The sequence below is a fragment of the Cebus imitator genome, unplaced genomic scaffold (genome assembly GCF_001604975.1).
Source record: "Cebus imitator isolate Cc_AM_T3 unplaced genomic scaffold, Cebus_imitator-1.0 Scaffold303, whole genome shotgun sequence".
Lineage (NCBI taxonomy): Eukaryota > Metazoa > Chordata > Mammalia > Primates > Cebidae > Cebus > Cebus imitator.
Genome location: NW_016107618.1, coordinates 1,005,561 through 1,023,745, shown reverse-complemented (window position 1 = coordinate 1,023,745; position 18,185 = coordinate 1,005,561).

Genomic DNA, 18,185 nt, shown 5'->3' with positions numbered 1-18,185 from the left:
TATCTTATGGTCAAATAGTGCAACCATCTGTGAATGATATTGTATTCAGATGAATGGTAGTAAGAGTACAGAAACCTGGGTTGCTCTGTCAATAACAAGCTGAATGACCTTGAGTAAGTCCTTTAAACTCTACAGGTCTCTCTCCTTCTTCCTCTGTAAAGGGAAGAACTGTGTAAAGTCTATTCCATCCCTAAGGTTTCAGGTAGAAGATGTCAGGTCTTGAGAAGAGCAACTAAAAATATGATCCCCTTGTGATGCCAAGGGAGTTACATCACCCAGTACTTACAAAATCCAAATGTTGACTGAGATCTTCTGTAAGCAAAAAGAAACACTGAAAAGCCTTGTCAGGCATTTTGTAGTCATTTGGTAATACAGATTTGAATGTGTCTATCTTGAGCATACCCAGATGTTTATACCATGTTTAATGTTTCACTTAAAGAAATGCAGCGAGGTCCCTTTCAGGCATTAGAGCCACAGTGAAGAGTAGAGAAACAGGACAGCTTGTCTTGACAGAGTGAACACCACACTGTTGTCACCAGCTTGTTGATGACATTGATCATTTGAGTTCAGCCCACTGTGTTCATTTATTTGTTCATCAACAAATATTTACTGTGCAACTTTCCTAAGCCAGAGACTGCGTAAAGATTTAGGAAATTCCAAGGTGTCACCCCCGCCTTCTCTGAATGTGAAATCTAATTTGAAAAGATAAGTATCCAAGCAATTACAAAACAGATATTATATGACAAGTGTCACATAACTTGAGGCACTGCGTGCCATTAATCCTGTGGATTTTAAATTTATTCAAGGTCTTTTTTCAGCAGGGTAAGATACTAATTCTAGATGGGGTTCTCCAAGGTTTTTCCAGTGAAAGTGGAATTTGATTGGCATATAATGGATGAATATATAGGAAGGAATGAACTGGAGGGGCTTTACTCTAGGGAGGAAAATTAGCGCAAACAAAGGCACTAAGTTGAGAAATCTCAGAGCAATCAGAATAGAGCAGATAATATCTTACACTGTTGCTTAATGTGTCAATAACCTGTAGGTCCCTACACAGTCGTTCTACACCTTATGAAGCGGATCCCATCAAACCTATCCTTATAGACAGCTCCTTGACCCAAAGTGCTTGTTTCTTTAACCAGAATTACTCAGTTCATTAAATTCAGTGGTGAGCTGCTGGACCACAGTTTAGAGATCTATAGATCCAGTCTTTTTACTAACATGCAAAAACAAAATAGGCCTTCCCATTTTTGCTTCCATCTAGTGAGAATGGAAGAGTGTGGGCCTCCCACTCCTCTCTTAGCTTTCAGTATGTCTTATGCCTTTAGCTAACCCAGTAGTTTTAATCCACAGTAAAGCCACTGGGACAGTCAGAAACATGAATGGCAAAGAGCCAAATCATTGGACTTCCCAGTGGAAAACATGCTTCATAATACCCCAGACATATCTGGATTTAACAGTATATCATTGCTCCACTGAGCTTGTTATTAATCTTGTTAGCCATTAGCCATAGGTGGTATCATATCCCTGCAACAAACTTCCTTTGCAAATCAAAACCTAAAGTATGACATCACCAGCATCTGGAGTTGGGAAATAAACTCAGGACTAACACCAAGAGAAGACATAAACTTTGGAATAAGCAAATATGCTCCAAAAAAGAGAGATACTTTATACCACGCATCTCGTGATCATTTCTCTCACACCTGAGTTAAATTCATCCCATTTGATAAGTGTTAGCCTAAAATAATTCTCATGATTGTATATAGTTTTCAGTAGTTTGAGTGTTTTTAAATCTCATGAAAAGATTTTTACAAATAACTTATCTGCTTTACAAGGTTTCTATTTCAATTACCTTCTGTAAAACAGCAGTTCTATTGTTTTAAAGTTTGGTGTTTATTCCTTCACCTCACACATTCCACCCTTTGACAAGTTCCTCTCAATTGGCAGTTTCTATTTATATTTCAACATATTAGTATAACAAATTTAAATAAAATTCTCTGCTTGTATCATTAATTAGCATTTGGCAAAGGGCCTGATTAAATGCCCTTGGAAGCAAAATGATTTACGTATCAAAAAGGTTATTTTTATCATCTATTAAAAATGGCTGTTAGAGAAGTATTGCCACCACCTTCCCAGCCTCTGCAGAGTGTAGTATAGTTCTTAATGTACCTCTCCAGGTTGTATTGAGTAACTGTCAGTCAGTGTGGTCAGTTTTTCTAACAAATGAGGAAAGCTTGTCTGAATGAGAGGAGTTGAAATGCTTAAAAACATTTTAAGCTTAAATGAGTAAAATGATGTCTCTAGTTCAGGCTGGAACTTCAAGAAACAAGGTTTTCTCTTCAGTACTGATATTTTCTTCTTGATATTGATATTTTATTGATTGATATTGAATTCTTATTGAAGGTCTTCTCTGTGCCTGGGATTTATTTAACCAGCATAACTCATAACCCCTACTCTTCTGAGAAGCTGGAAGTACTTTATCAAACACCCTGACTGGATGTGAACTGCACTGGACATAGGAAACCTGGGCTTTATAGCTACTGACTTTCATGCATAGGTCTCTCTTATTCACCACTGTGTTTCTAGCAACCAGTATAGTGTCTGGGAAAAATATGTGTTATATAATGAAGTGAAGTATATCCACTAAGAACGTATCTCTAAGAAGAGAGGATGGTTTAAAAATAAGGCAGATTGCCATATATTTTCTACTTGTTTGTGATTCCACTTAAATATGAGATATAGCTAAAGAAGTGAATGATTTGGAGGGACAATGTTTGGAGCAAGCAATGCAGTAAGCCTTGGAAAATCACCCACCGCGACAGTATATTGCCCCCTCTTATGAAATGATCTAGGTGAGAAAAAATAAGGAACAGAAGAAAGGGAGAAAGTGTGCGAGGGAAAAAGAAAAAGAAGAAAAATTTTATACTTAACATAAGAAAATATTATACCTAAGTATTATCATTTGAGTAAACTATCAGATTTTTAAGATTTTCTACAAATTAATATATCCTGTATGAAATAAATTAAAATATCCATTTGCTATGACTTTTCCATATGTATTGTTTTGTGTCTTTCTGACTCATCAGGAAAATTAGAAACAATGTTCCATGCTGAGTAATGCTTTAGTCACTAAAATAAAGCTTTGACTGCTACAAATGGGGAATTTTATTGAATAGAGAGTTTTCTGGGCTGTTTTTGGCATATGAGTAAATATTTATTGAGCAAAGAGATTTAAGACATAAAGACTCCAGGGGACTTACAATTTGGTATCTTCAATAACAATCGTAGGAGGAAAAAAGGAAAAATATGGAAATAAAGAGGAATCTGTGTTTCAAGAAAACCTTCCAGAAAGAAAGAGAAGCTGGGTAAGAGGGAGAAACAATAAAACATAATGAATCCTCTTTGAATCCTACAACAACTTGGAAATTAGTATTAATAGAAATATTATTTCTATTTGAGAGAGAAAAGAATTGAGAATCAGAGAGATTTACCAGTTTTCACAAAGCTAACAGTGTGTACAAGTAGGATCTGAACACAGGTCCATTGACCTACAAATTGCTGTGTTCACGCCCCCAACTAGACCGTGCAACATTCTTTATAAGAGAAAGGTTCAATAAAACCACCATGCATTCATTCTGGGCTACAAATATGCACTCACTTTGAGGTGACTTGTTATACCTAAGTGAATAAATGCTGCCAGTGACTACAGCTTGGTTGCTTCTGTAATCTGTACTCTGAAAGTAATATTCATACATCTGTCATGACCTTTGTGAGTACTTTTTAGATAGCTCTCCTGTGAAGCTAACAGTGCCTGTTTTGTAGATTCTACATTTCTTGGCTGGTCTGATGTTGGCAATTATCTCTACCACCACCACCACCAACAACAACAACAGATTGTGTCTTGTTATTCTCTGCAGCCACTAACACAGTGCCTTGCATATAATGGGTAGTATATGATTGCTGAATCAAACTGAAATATATTGAACTGAATTGAATTAACTTGAATTATGAGACCAGGTAGCACTATTTTTTATTCAAATAACTATTGAACACTAACTGTGTGCCAGGTGATGCTGTATATCCCAGTACAATCCATACTATTTAGTTTTCCTCTGACATTTTTAAAATAGAAAACAAGAATTCTGTTTGTTATTTTACTATGGACCCCCATAACATGAGATAGAATGGTATTTAATATTTTTTTAACTTTGCTATTTAGAGCTACAAGTCAGTATTGTAGACAAGTCTACCTCTGTATTACTTTTTCCCCCATTGGGAAAGTGGAAATATGAACATTTTATCCTAGAATCTTTTCAATCATGAAAATTTAATTCTTCAGTTATGTGGGGCTTTGCAGGTTTGGAGGAAGAGTGGGGAATCTGAAACAATATCAAGATGCTCTGTGATTTACTCCCTGTCATGATCAGACTTCCTCTGCAACTTGTGTTAGAGTTCTGAGAACCACATTCCCTGAGTGACTTAATCTGCTCATGTCTGATTCTTCTAACTCCTTTTCCATGTGGCCACAACAATGTGGCATTCTGGTTGTTAAGATATGTGAATCCTCAGGGATGTAATTAAGGAGGCACTGGGATGCTTTCATCAAAGGACAGTTTATCCGCTGCAGCTCTACTGCTGTTGTGCAGGTTAACTACTTGGCAGTCCGTTCATGTCCTGGAGTCAATCTGTGTTTAAGGGATGGAGGTGAGTGGGCAGGACAGGGCACTTTATCTTTGCTGCCTTCTCATTTATTATCACATTGCTTCCTCACATGGCACTACCTCAGCTGATCAAAATCAGGGATCGCATATCACCAGAGTTATTGGGATGAAAGGCAAAATATATTCTTTGTTCACTCTACGTAAGAGTATTTAAAATAATCATGGCAATAAATCTGATGGAAATACCCAAACATAGAAGTGGCTTATTCTGAAGCAGGGATTACTTTCTTCTTTTGTTAGCTTCCCATGACAGTTACAGACATCTTTCCAATGTATGAATATTCTCAATTATCAGATTGGCTTGTAAAATTGTGTCAGTCCACATACTCTGCCTTCAGCCAACAAATCTGCTCTTTATTTCAAACAGGGAAGGGTCTGTTATCAGCAGGAGAAGTTCGGCTCTATTCCACTTCCTGACATAGGCCATAACCCTTTGAAAGACTTCAGTATTAAGACAGTCTACTAAAATAGCATTGATTTAAATCATGCTTTCTCTCTGTCCCTCCTAAAAGTCAACACAATCAAAATTTATTGGATGCCCATCATGCTCCAGAAAAAGTATGAAAGAGACAGAGGTAAGTGAGAAGGGCAGATAGACTAGAGAAAATGCAACTCTGAAAGAAATCTTGAAAACCTGGTATTTTTTAAAATACCAGAAATCAAACCACGGAAATCAAACAGGTACAAAAAATGAAAGCAGAATTTTTTCATCCATTGAGAAAGATGACAACTCAATCAACAAAATGTGACACCCTGGGACCCTTAACACAAAAAACTTGAAGCAAAAACCTACGCCAGGAAGACAGATGGAATTCATCATTCCATTGCAATATCCTGAAATACAGGGCTTTACAAATTATCCCTCTGAACTATGGGAGTAACATCATTTAACACAGTCATTAAATGTGAGAGCCACGACAAGTATAATAACCATGTGAAGGTGACAGCAGTCTGCTGAAAAATACTCAGGACATCTCAAACTTTGCCAGCAGACTCAACAAAGAAAACTGTACAAGGCTCCCACACACTGTGAAAATCTGCCTTTCCATCTAAAGCTATTCAGAAGAGACTATAAGCCCCAACTTAGCATCATTCAATAACCACAAGATCAGGAATGATTCAGTGGAGAATGACAATCTATGTGCCAAGAGATTGAACATAGGCTCCACTAAATAGTCGAGGCAGTGGGGTACAGAAGGCACTGGGAGAGGTTTATGTGGCCAGTCCATTTTGAGAACAAGATATGGCTTTCTTAGGAGCCTCCAACACAGAATATTTTTGCTGCAATGAAATGTTATCTTGGAACAAGCCATTCCAGCACACAACAGCATGAACTAACAAAGCCTGGAGTCCAGTGGAGGCCACCTCCTCACCCTGTTATATTATCTGCCGTTGGTGTTGCTATGACAACTTTTCAAAGTAGCCTTATTGGGGACCAGAGTAAAAAACCCTCCAGGCACAGATTATGTCTACAGGACATGAAAGAGATGGTCAATGCAGTGGAGGGTAAATGGTCAAGACAGCTCTTAAACATTATTTAGAAACCCTCCACCCCCAGTTTAAAAATTTGTCTGAAATCTTCACTTACATTGTCATGAAAGTATATAAAAGTTTCTTTATAAACCTTAATATGATAATTACATAGAGCCCCGAAAGGTTGCCCTTTCTGATTCCTATGATCAAAATGTAATTTTTCTTTGTCCCAGTGCAAGTGTCCCACATTGCAAGAGACTTTTATAACCCACTTGATATTCAAGCCCCATGAGAGAGGATGTTTGATACAGAGAACCAAGTGGAAAAATGAGATCAGAAAGTTTACATACCACAGTGGCATGTGACACATATCCCATGGTCAAGGACAAGCAGTTCAAATAATAAGACGGATGATAAAGAACTCTTCCTCGTTTCCCAATTTTATCAAGAAAAAAATTACTTCCCTTAGTAATTATTTATTTTCCAGTTTCCACATGTGGTTCTCATGATAATTGCTGACTTCGTGAAATGTTAGAACACTGACACTTATGTAAAGCAAAGTGGCTTTTGACATTTATGAAGTGCTGATTCTCTATAAATATAGAAAAGGGGTAATCATCACAAGAACTACTCAATGGAATAGATCAATAGTGAAGACAAATACTCTTCTTTCATTGAAATTCAGAAGGCAAAAAACGTCCATTTTTTATGTCTTTGATAAACTAGCACATTCTGTCACTTGCCAAATAAGATTTAAGATCACAGTTATGACACAGACACAGGGAAATTTTAGGAAGAAAGGAATCATAGGTCAACTTGGCCTACATCCTTTCCTCGTATAGATCTATATATAGATATTCGTGTGCGATCACCTTTGGAGACAGCTAGTGGTAGGTATACTGTCACTCACCTTATGATCCCTTGTGAAAAAAATTATCAGTTGTGGGTAGCTCGTAACACAGCATAAGCAGTGATGATATCTATCACAAAATTGCTGGGAAAGCAGATAAGCTTTGAAGAGTGATTTGGGGAATGTTAAGTATAAATTGTGCTTCCATTTCAGTGACATTTCTCTTCCTCACAACCACAGACCAGTGCTAGAGAAGGCGCAATGGCAGTCAGCTCCTCTGTGGAAGCCTAGGCCAGAAGCTTCTCAAATAGCTGAAGTTGGGCATTTATGCATATTTGCCGATTCACCCCTTGTTAGGCTTGCCTGTGATATGCGTGGAGGCCAAGTAGCCATAGGCCAGAAAGCAGTTGCCAAACAAGCAGAGGCTGTGGCCATCTGAGGAACTCGGCTTGAATGTTGGGTTAATTTTAATTTTAGTTTTACAGTAAGCCTCAATATGGCTCTTCGGTCCTTCTCCCTTACCACTTTCATCGTATTTTAATATCTTAAAAGGGTTAGGGATCTGATTGCTATCAAGGAGGTTCCAATTCCGATGTGTGTGATTATAGGCCTCTGGAAACATGTCAGGTGGCATGTTTCATTTATTGAACAAGTATTTATGGAGCACCTACTCTGCATATATATGTGAGTGTGGGGTTCAGTGGCCAAAAGTGTGGACCCTGGAATCAGGCTGCCTGATTCAAACCCTGACTCTGCCATTTGCCAGCTGGGTTGGCCTTGGACTTGGACAAATGAATAATTAAAAATCCTGTCCATCAATCTCCTCACCTATAAAACTGAGATAACAGTAGCACCCACTTCTTATAAATCCTGTGAGGATTAAGGAATTAACACAGGAGATGCACCTAAACAGTGCTTGGTATACACTGGCCTTGATAAGTAACAGCTCTATGCCTTGCCTGGCACAGGCTGGTGTCCACTAATACACAGGGCGAATTAGCACCTTATCATTTCATATCCCTTATCCGGCCTGTTCTACTTGATCCACATCTCCAAAGAAATAAATGAAGTAGAGCATTCTTCTATTTATTATTTTTTCATTTAGCCTAAGGTATACAACCAAGGACATAATAAACTGTTCATTGTGCCTCAGTCTTTCCAAGCTATTTACCATAATTAACTTTAGGGTCCAATAGGACAAATGATTTTTAAAGATAGTTTGTTCTACCTTCAACAAGGAAAATTCTAACCTTCCAATGTGTAATCCTGTTCTTCGTAATAAGGATACCAAACCTTTATTATTACTATACACTAGGCATTATGTTAAGCACTTAGGAACTTTCTCTCTTGATCCTTAGAAAAATCCCATGAGGTGGGTGTTAGTTGCCCCAGTTTATAGATGAGGAAAGTGAAGCTGATAAGGACCACTATCTTGACGAATTTCATGCATGTAATAGAGTAACACCAGCTACTATAACAGCAAGCCCCAAATCTCAGTGGCTTATCAAAGTAAAGCTTTCTTGCTCCTGTCCCAGCCTGATGCAGGACAGTAAGGGTGGGAGGGTGAGTGAGCTGTGCTACCTGAAGTCATTCAAGGACCCAGACTCCTTCTGCCTTCTGGGTCCGTTTTCAAGTTCACTCCAGTCTTCTCCCTTTAGCCAGCTGAGTGAGGATTACATATGCAAAGGTATTTTTCTGGCCCAGGCCCGATGGTGGCATACACTGTTCCTTTGCTCATTTTAGTAGCCACAATGTAGTCACATGACCCAAACTGCAAGGAAGATGTGGAATCATAGTCCTCCTAGGTGTTCATACGTGCAGTCTCCAAGCTATACTGCTAGGAAATAGAGCCAGGACCTGAACCAGATCCACCAGGCTCCAAAGCCCTTCCTGGTACCCACCACACTATTCATATCTGCATTAGCCTTTCAGATTTCCCTGCATTGCTCTGCCATCTGACTTCTCAACAGATTGTAAGGCTAACTCACTCTATCTAAAGTTGTACTTGTGAAATTTAAAAAACAAGTTTTATATATACCTAGTTGTATATAACTATTTTCTTGACATGGCTTATTTTATCTCATCTAGAAAATGCTTAAGAATACCATATAACTTGTATTGACCTACCTCCATGTCTCACCAGCCTTTGACTTATACACAGAGACCATCTCTGACTGAAACAGTACAACCTCCAAAGGGATTCCGTATTACTCTCTTCAAAGCTCATATCAAAATACTGCTACTATACTAAATGTGAATTTGTGACACATGACATTCCAATTATTTGTATGATATCTGTTTAGTCATCTTCATGCACATATTAATTGGATTTTTTTCCTTGAACTAAGTAAATAAAAAGATATGGATGACACACCTTATCAATAAGTGATAAATGTTATGAGAATGCTTTAAGAGCAGTGTTCACAGTCCGATGGGTTGATGCTACACTGAAAAAAAAAAAAAAACTGATGACAGACATAGTAAAGATTATTCTAATCAATGCAGGCCTACGAAATGATTAAACATTAGGAAAAGCTTGGGCCAGTACACACTAGTGCCGTTGATGTCTGGCAAACATCCTAAATATAATGGAAGAATCTAACTGAATGATTAATTCTGCTACTTGAACAACACACTATTGGAGACCAATTTGGGAAACCCATCAATCCCTAATAATAAAAGCCTTTTTATGCTCAATAATTAGAAAAAATTATTTACATCATTATTTCCACATACCAAGTAGTTTCCACTATCTACCTTCTTCACACAGAGAGTTCATTTCTCCATCTCTTTGAAGTTTGACATAACCATGTGACTTGCTCTGGTGTATAAAGTGTGAGTGGAAATGACAATTGTCATGTCCAGTCAAAATCTTTAAGAACAAGTACACAATTTGCCACAAGCCCATTTTCCTGCTCTGGTGGATTAAAAATGGCTATAAATTCTCTCTCACTTCAGAGTCAAGAAGTGGACCCTGTTTCCCCTCCTTTTGCCTCTGAGTTGGCACTCTGACTTGCTTTTTCCTCAAGAAGTCTCAAAACTTCACCTCTTACTCTTTCTTGGTACTACACTCCATGTACACAAGCCCAGGCTACTCTCCTTGAAGACTACAGACCAGACGGTTTAAGAGAACCAGCCATCCCAGCGGTCTGGCAATCTCAGCTGAGCCCAGACACATGAGTGAAGCCAGCCAGCACCAGCCAGTCCCCAGCCAATCCACCAACTGACCAGCTGCATGAGCTCCAGGCAAGAATGGCAGAACTGGCCAGCAAAGACCAACCCAAGCTGCAAAATGGTAAGCAAATAAATGGTTGTTTTGTAAATCACTAAGTTTTAGAGTTGTTACATAATAACAACAGGTAACTGAGATATCAGCCCAGGGAACTGTAGAAGCATCTATGGACCTTCAGCAGCCTGAATTTTCAAGAGAGGATGACACACACCAGAGTCCTTCAGTCCATGATGACCATGTAGTAAGAGTAAGAAAGAATCCTGTGTCGTCCAGGCACAGTGGCTCATGCCTGTAATCCCAGCACTTTGGGAGGTTGAGGTGGGGGGATCATGAAACCCATCTCTACTAAAAATACAAAATAATTAGCTGGGTGTGGTGGTAGGTGCCTGTAATCCCAGCTACTCAGGAGATTGAGGCAAGAGAATCACTTGAACCCTGGAGGCAGAGGTTCCAGTGAGCTGAGATCACGCCACTGCACTCCAACCTGTGCGACACAGCATCAGAGCAAGACTCCATCTCAAAAAAAAAAAGGAAGGAAGAACCCTGGCTCATTTAAGCCACTGAGATTTTGAAGTTCTTTTCTGCTGTGGTATAACCTAGCCATAACCTAGCCATTCCTTACTGATTCAGAAATTGGTACTAACAAGTGGAATTCTGCTCTACCAGAAGAAAAATAAAATGTGAGGTCAGGCAGTGGACAGAAAGGAAACCACAATCAGAAGCTACAACGATGACAATACCTATTACATAGTGATACAATATGTGGTAAAATGTTTACCTGTGAAAACTCAGAAGGCAGAAAATGTGCCTAATGGATATGTACCTCTAAGGAAGAGGAAAGTGCATGTGAAGCAAAGTCCCATAGCCACCTAATGAGGGACACAGCATGAGTAAGAAATACCCCAATTTTAAGACACTGAAATGTTTGCAGTCGATCGTTATCAAAGCATATCCTGATAATGCAATCCATGAGTCATGATTAACACTAAAATAGTGTCTGTCTGTACCAAAGGGGAGGAGATACCAAGTCACTGCTTTACTGCAGCCTAAGGAGAAATGTTCACCAACAAAGTAAACATAAGAAATATCAAACCAAATGCAAAGCTTTTGGTTCTGGGATGCTGGGAAATGAAAAGAGCAGCCAAACCTTCAAAACCTCCTGACTTTCTTGAGCAAAAGCACACATAGCCTGTGGAACACAGGGCAGCAAATAGGGAAAAGCCCAGTGAAAGAGTGGGAAAGAGTTTGTTTGAGATCTTCTTTCTTTTTAATATCCTTAAGCCACGTGCACTGGGATATCTTTGTTGTAAGTGACAACACTGGAGAAAATATAACTCCAAAAAGCCCAGCTGTTCTGTAATTCTTTTTATCAGTGTGTAAGACTGGTACAATCAAACACATAGACATTATGTAGAATGTGACTCAGAATAAAAGAAATAGTTTTATTTTTTATTTGTATTTAGAGCTAGTTTTGAGAAATGTGATTTTTGTAAGACAGCAGGACATAGAGGAAGCTGGTAAAAATTTACAGTGATTCTTAGACCTTCCCAAGCTTTCCCCTGATATTTTATAGACCTGACCTCCACTCAACCTTTCTTCCTTCTGGAACTGCAACCACCATACTTGAAGTGTGCAAAAGAGGACTTAGATATCAGCAGGAACTCCAGGTGGGGGAGTGAGATTTAAGTGCAATTGATATCAGGCATCAGATAAATCTCAACCAAGGGAATGAGTCTGTCCCTTCTCAAGCAGCAGGCTTAAACATGCCCAGATCTAGGATTGATAGATGTGTGCTGCTATTTCATATACACCAAGGTGACCCTATTCACTCAGGCTGCCATAGCTCTGATTCTTGAATAAATGTCCCCAACTGAGAAAGAAGTACAAAAAGTGATTCTAACAAGCTAGACTTATCATCAGAATCAACATCCCTGAGCTCTAGTGACTGAACCAAGCCAGGCTGGCCCTGTGGGGCCCAGGACTTCATCAGTCCCACTCTGTGCAGCAACAAATGGAGGTTTCCCTCCCAAAGCCCCGCTGATTCTTATGAAAATAGGTTCTCTAATATTAATGCCTGCTGGGCAGCTAATAAAGTAACTATCAGTTATCGAAGGCCATTATTCTTGGCTGCCGGTAGGGGAAAGGGCCAAAAACAAAGCAAAGAAATCTCAGGGAAAGACAAATGTAACACTTAAGAAGAAACATGAGTGAAACGGGTAATGTTAAACCATATGATCATTTAACTAGAAAGCATTGAATGCAAGATTCATAAAATTTGAAAAGTGGTACACTTATGATTCAAAAGTTCATTTTTTTCCCAACAAAATGAGTAGCAGCACAGAATTCTAACCTTTTTGGTTAAATATAACATATAGAGTACAAAAAGAAAGAAAGAAAGAAAAAGAAAAAAATAAAAAAACACTGTGTTAGCTTCAGGCTGAATTATTGTCCTCTCTTTAATAATACCTGTAATTGTGAGATGTGGGGCTTTTTGAAGCTATATAGTTATCAACTTGTGAAATATCGGATTCTGTTGTTTACTGTTGTTTACTAAGGTTTTTAGAATTTAGTGTTGTAATAATTTCTGGCAGTCTGATTCTTTCCATAGGGGAGCTTAAGTATAAATACAGAGCCCAATTCCTATCACCACCTCCATGTTCAAAAACATTGCAATAGCAAACCAAGAGTTGGAGTCTCAGTGAAAAAAGGATATCTCCATCATTGCTCCTAGGGAAGAACTGTGCTTTTTGTCAAAAGGCCCCTGAGGCCCCTTGAAAAAGGGATAAAATGCCTTGAAACAGGTTTTGATTATATTTGTCCCACTTAAAAAAAAAACTCAGTAAAAAATCAGAGGAAACAATTTTTAATACCAAACCAAATAATGTGATGGCTTTTTAGCTAGTCAAACTGGTATTATCTAGGCACAGACTGGGTGGATGATAAAATGTCAAAGGAATTTTTTTTCTTACCCAAAAGTTTGGCTCTGTGCTCTTTGCTCCTTGGTTGATACCAATTTCAACAGACAAATTCTCAACCCATGGTCCACATTTTTTCACTGGTTAAAGAATAAATCCTATTATCTAATCTCTGCAGCCTCATGTCCCACATACACCCTTACAAATCCCTCCTAAGTCACCTGTGACATGGCCTTACTAGACCACTTGATGTTTCCTAAACATGCCAGATTCTCACATATCCCCATATACTGTTCTCCACACCCAAAGCATCCCCTTCCCACTCCACAATGTAATAAAACCCTAATTAGACCCAGTACCAGTTATTCAACATGATTTCCTTGAACAACACCTAGCAGAATGAACAGCACACACCCATCCCCAAAGACTTTGTTCATATAGCTACTTTATCAATCACCACAAAATCATGTGCTCTTTAAAGATAGCAATCACTCTTTAGCCATCATTCTACCCTGATTATTTAAACAAGCACTTTATTAGTTATCTATTGCTACAAAGCAAATTATCCCAAAACTTAGTGGCTTAAAGCATCATTTATTCTTTCACAGTTTCTGTGAGTCAGGAATACAGGCATGGTTTAGCCAGGTCTAGGTCTTCCAGTTCTTGATCTCTCAAGGGTGTAGCCAAGGTGTTGGAAGAGGCTGTATTCTCTTCTGAAGGCTCAACTGGGAGCTGACCTGCTTCCAAACTCCCTCTCGAAGTTGTCAACCAGATCCAGCTCCCCACAAACTATTATCTCCCTCATTCCTTCCCACATAAGCATCTCCATGGGCAGCTCACAACAGGGTAGCTATTTTCATCAGAGCAAGCAAGTGAGAAAGAAATGAAATGCCAGCAAGGGAAAGAGTGCCAGCTGAAGTTGCAGTCTTTCGTCCTGGTAGTGACAACCCAACACGTTTGCCATATTCTATTTGTTAGAAGTGAGTCACCAGGTCAAGCCCGCACTCAAGGGGAGGCTATTATTACACAAGGGCATGAATACCAGGAGTCCAGATCATTGAGCGCTGATGTCAGAAGCTGCCTCTCACAAACGCCTTGCTTACATGGTATGCATTCAGTAAGGGTTTATTTATAAACGTAAAAAAGAAACGTGACATTTTCTTCAAATATCTTTAGTTATATGATCAGTTCTATAAACTTTAAGGATATGTAATAACAGAAATTATACAAACTCTATGTTCAGAAACACATTTTCAAAATAAGCGCCAGAATTTTTTTTAATGATTTTAGAGGGAAAAAAGATCTTGGCATTCTACCAAAATCATCTCAACCATAAAATCTGGATCAAAATTTTAAGGCTTTCAATTCCATGACTTATTATCCCAATGTTCAGGAGAAAAAACATGGATAAAAAAATAAGATACAGATATTGTGGCAAGATACTAACAATGAACTAATCTAGATGAAGGATATGTGGATGCTCATGACTCAATTCTTTCAACTTTTCTATATGTTTTGACATTTTTTCAAAATAAAAAATTGCATGAAAGGTAGATTTTAAAGAACCATTTTACACTGCTCACTCACAAGCTAACAATATCATCTCAAAAGTAATGTGAATTTATAATATTAATAAGTAACCCTAGCTGCTGTAACTAACAAACCCAAAATCTCAATGGCTTCACGTGATAAATGTTTGTTTTTCACTCTTGTGACACACTTGCATCAGTACAGAGCAGATTTCCCATATAACTCTCATTCAAACAGTACCAACTGTCACCTCCAACTTACCTCAGAAGAAGAAGAAAGAAGGTATATGGATAATTGTAAAGGGGTTTTATGGTCAGAAGCAAAAATGGCATTCATCACTTCCCATCGTAGCTCACTGACCACAAACTAGTCAAATGACCACAACCTAACTGAAAGCAAAGGCTGGGAAATAAGGTCTTTCTATGTCCAGGCAAAGGAAGTAGGAATGATAATATCTAGCCAGTCTGTGACAGAAGAATGCTATCATTCTAGTTGCTCTCCTTGTAGATGAAGAACTTTCTTTAAATAAAGATTACACAATGAATAAGTTTCTAACAGAAAGTAAAATACAGGTATACCAGCTCTCAAGTCAGTAGTTTGACAATGATTTACAAACACTAGTTTTCTGAAGGATCTAGTTAGTAGCTTGAATTAAGTTATATCAAGTTCTCAATGCACTACCTTCAGCTAGTTACAATTAGGCCTAACCAGCATCACCATCTTTAGATAAAGATAAGTATGCTGTCATCTTAGGAAGCTGAAGTCAGTTTGATTCAGTATTTCTTCATTCAGGCTTGACGAGGTGGAGTTGTATTAGAAGCCTACCACTGAAGCAAAACTTTTATGTTTGTAGTGTCCAAAAATGTTTAGCAAAGCCAAAATAGAATTTGATCTCTATTTATAAGAAAGGTAAACACTATTTGTATTCTGGGTCCAAAGCTTCTCTTGCCTGTAGCAGAGACTCCTGTAGATCAGGAAGCAGGGTGGAGGAGGATAAAAGGATGCAGGGTGAGGGAAGGCTACCAGCAGAAGAATAATTAGAAGACCAATCCAAATTTATACTGGTTTGTTAGTTGATGGGTTGTCATTTCAGTCCAGACGTTTTCAAGAGATTCAAAACATCTAGAATTTTCATATTAGTGAGTGGGAAAAAAAAGTGTGAAAGTATCATGCTATATCTTTTTATATGCTTACAATAGAAACATTCAAAGCAAAAAAATATATATTTATGGGTCTGGGGTGTGTATGTGTGTCCAACAGAAGTCCTGTCTGATAATACCAAACAGATTGGTATAAAAAAGTAGGGCCTGTATATAACCACTCCACCTTATGGATGGTCTGCACTAGCACAGCAAGGGAAAGGGAATCATGCTTCTGCATCATGAATAATGAATGCGGTATATTGAGCAATGCAATCTGTCTCTAATTGTTAACATTCTCTTCTACCAATAGAAATATCAGAGACAAAACTCTAAGACTTAAGAAGCACATATTTTGTTCCACATGGAGAATTTGAGGTCAAGGGTATATGAAAGTATTAACTAGGCCTGCACTGTCTTCTTTTTAAAAAAAAAAAAATCAACTTTTATTTTAGATACAGGGTGATATGGTTTGGCTCTGTGTCCCCACCCAAATCTGATGTTGAATTATAATCCCCAGTGTCATGGGAGAGATCTGGTGGGAGGCAACTGGATCGTGGGAGCAGATTTCTTCCTCACAGTTCTTGTGATAGTGAGTGAGTTCTCACAAGATCTGGGGTGTGTGTGTGTGTGTGCGTGTGTGTGTGTGTGTGTGTGTGTGTGTGTGTGTTTGTGTTGAGATAGGGTCTCTCTATGTTGCCCAGGCTGGTCTCAAACCCCTGGGCTCAACCCTCCACCTGCCCCAGCTTCCCAAAGTGCTGAAATTACAGGTGTGTGCCACCACCCAGCCAAGATCTGGTTGTTTAAAAGTGTGTAACACTTCCCTCTTCACTCCCTCTCTCTCCTGCTCCTCCACGGTAAGATGTGCCTGCTTCCTTTTTGCCTTCCACAGTGATTGTAAGTTTCCTGAGGTCTCTCAGCCATTCTTCCTGTATAGCCTGTGGAACTGTGAGCCAATTAAACTTTTCTTCATAAATTGCCCAGTCTCAGGTAGTTCTTTATAGCAGTAAGGACAGACTAATACACAAGGGTTACATGTACAGGTTTGTTACCCAGGTAGTTACATTGCACCCAGGTAGTGAGCATAATACCCAAGAGGTAGTTTTTCAGTCAATATCCCCCTTCCTTCCTCCTCTACCCCAGTAGCCTGTAGTGGCTATTGTTCCTATGCTTATGTCCATGTGTGCTCAATCTTTAACTCCCACTTGTAAGTGACAACATGTGGTATTTGGTTTTCTGTTCCTGTGTTAGTTAGCTTAGGATTGTGGCCTCCAGTTCCATCCATGTTGCTGCAAAAGAATGAATATGATTTCATTCTTTTTATTGTTGTATAGTATTCTATGGTGTATATGTACTACATTTTCTTTATCCAATCCACCACTGATGGGCACCTAGGTTGATTCCATGTATTTGCTATTATGAATAGTATGGTGATGAACACAAGTGCATGTGTCTTTTTGGTATAATGATTTATTTTCCTTTGGATATATACACAGTAATGGGATTGCTGAGTCAAATGTAGCTCTGTTTTAAGTTCTTTGACAAATCTCCAAACTGATTTCCACAGAAGCAAAACTAATTTACATTCCTATCAGCAGTGTATAAACCAAGGCCAGTGTTGAGAAGGGTATTTCCTATGTTTTCTTCTAGTACTTTTATATTTTGAGGTCTTACATTTAAATCTTTAATCTATCTTGAATTAACTTTTGTACATGGTGAAAGGTAAGGATCCAATTTCATTCTTCTGCATATGGCTAACCAGTTGTCCCAGCACCATTTATTAAATAGGGAGTCCTTTTCCCATTGCTTGTTTTTGTCAGCCTTGTCAAAGATAAGATGGTTGTAAGTGTATGGCTTTATTTCTGCGTTTTCTATTCTATTCTATTGCTCTATGTGTCTGTATTTGTACCAGTGCTATACTGTTTTGGTTATTGTAGCTTTATAGTATAGTTTGAAGTTGGATAGCATGATGCCTCTGGCTTTGTTCCTTTTGTTTGGGATAGCTTTGGCTATTTGGGCTTTTGTTGTTGTTGTTGTTCCATATAAATTTTAAGATAGCTTTCTATAATTTTATGAAGAATGATGTTGGTGGTTTGATAGGAATAGTGTTGAATCTATAAATTGCTTTGGGTGGTATTACCATTTTAATGATATTGATTTTTCCAACTCATGAGCGTGGAATATTTTTCCATTTATTTGTGTCATCTCTGATTTCTTTCAGCAGTGTTTTGTAGTTCTCCTTACAGAGATATTTTATCTTCTCAGTTAGCTGTATTCCTAGGTATTTTATTTTCTTTGTGGCTATTGTAAATCAGATTATGCTCT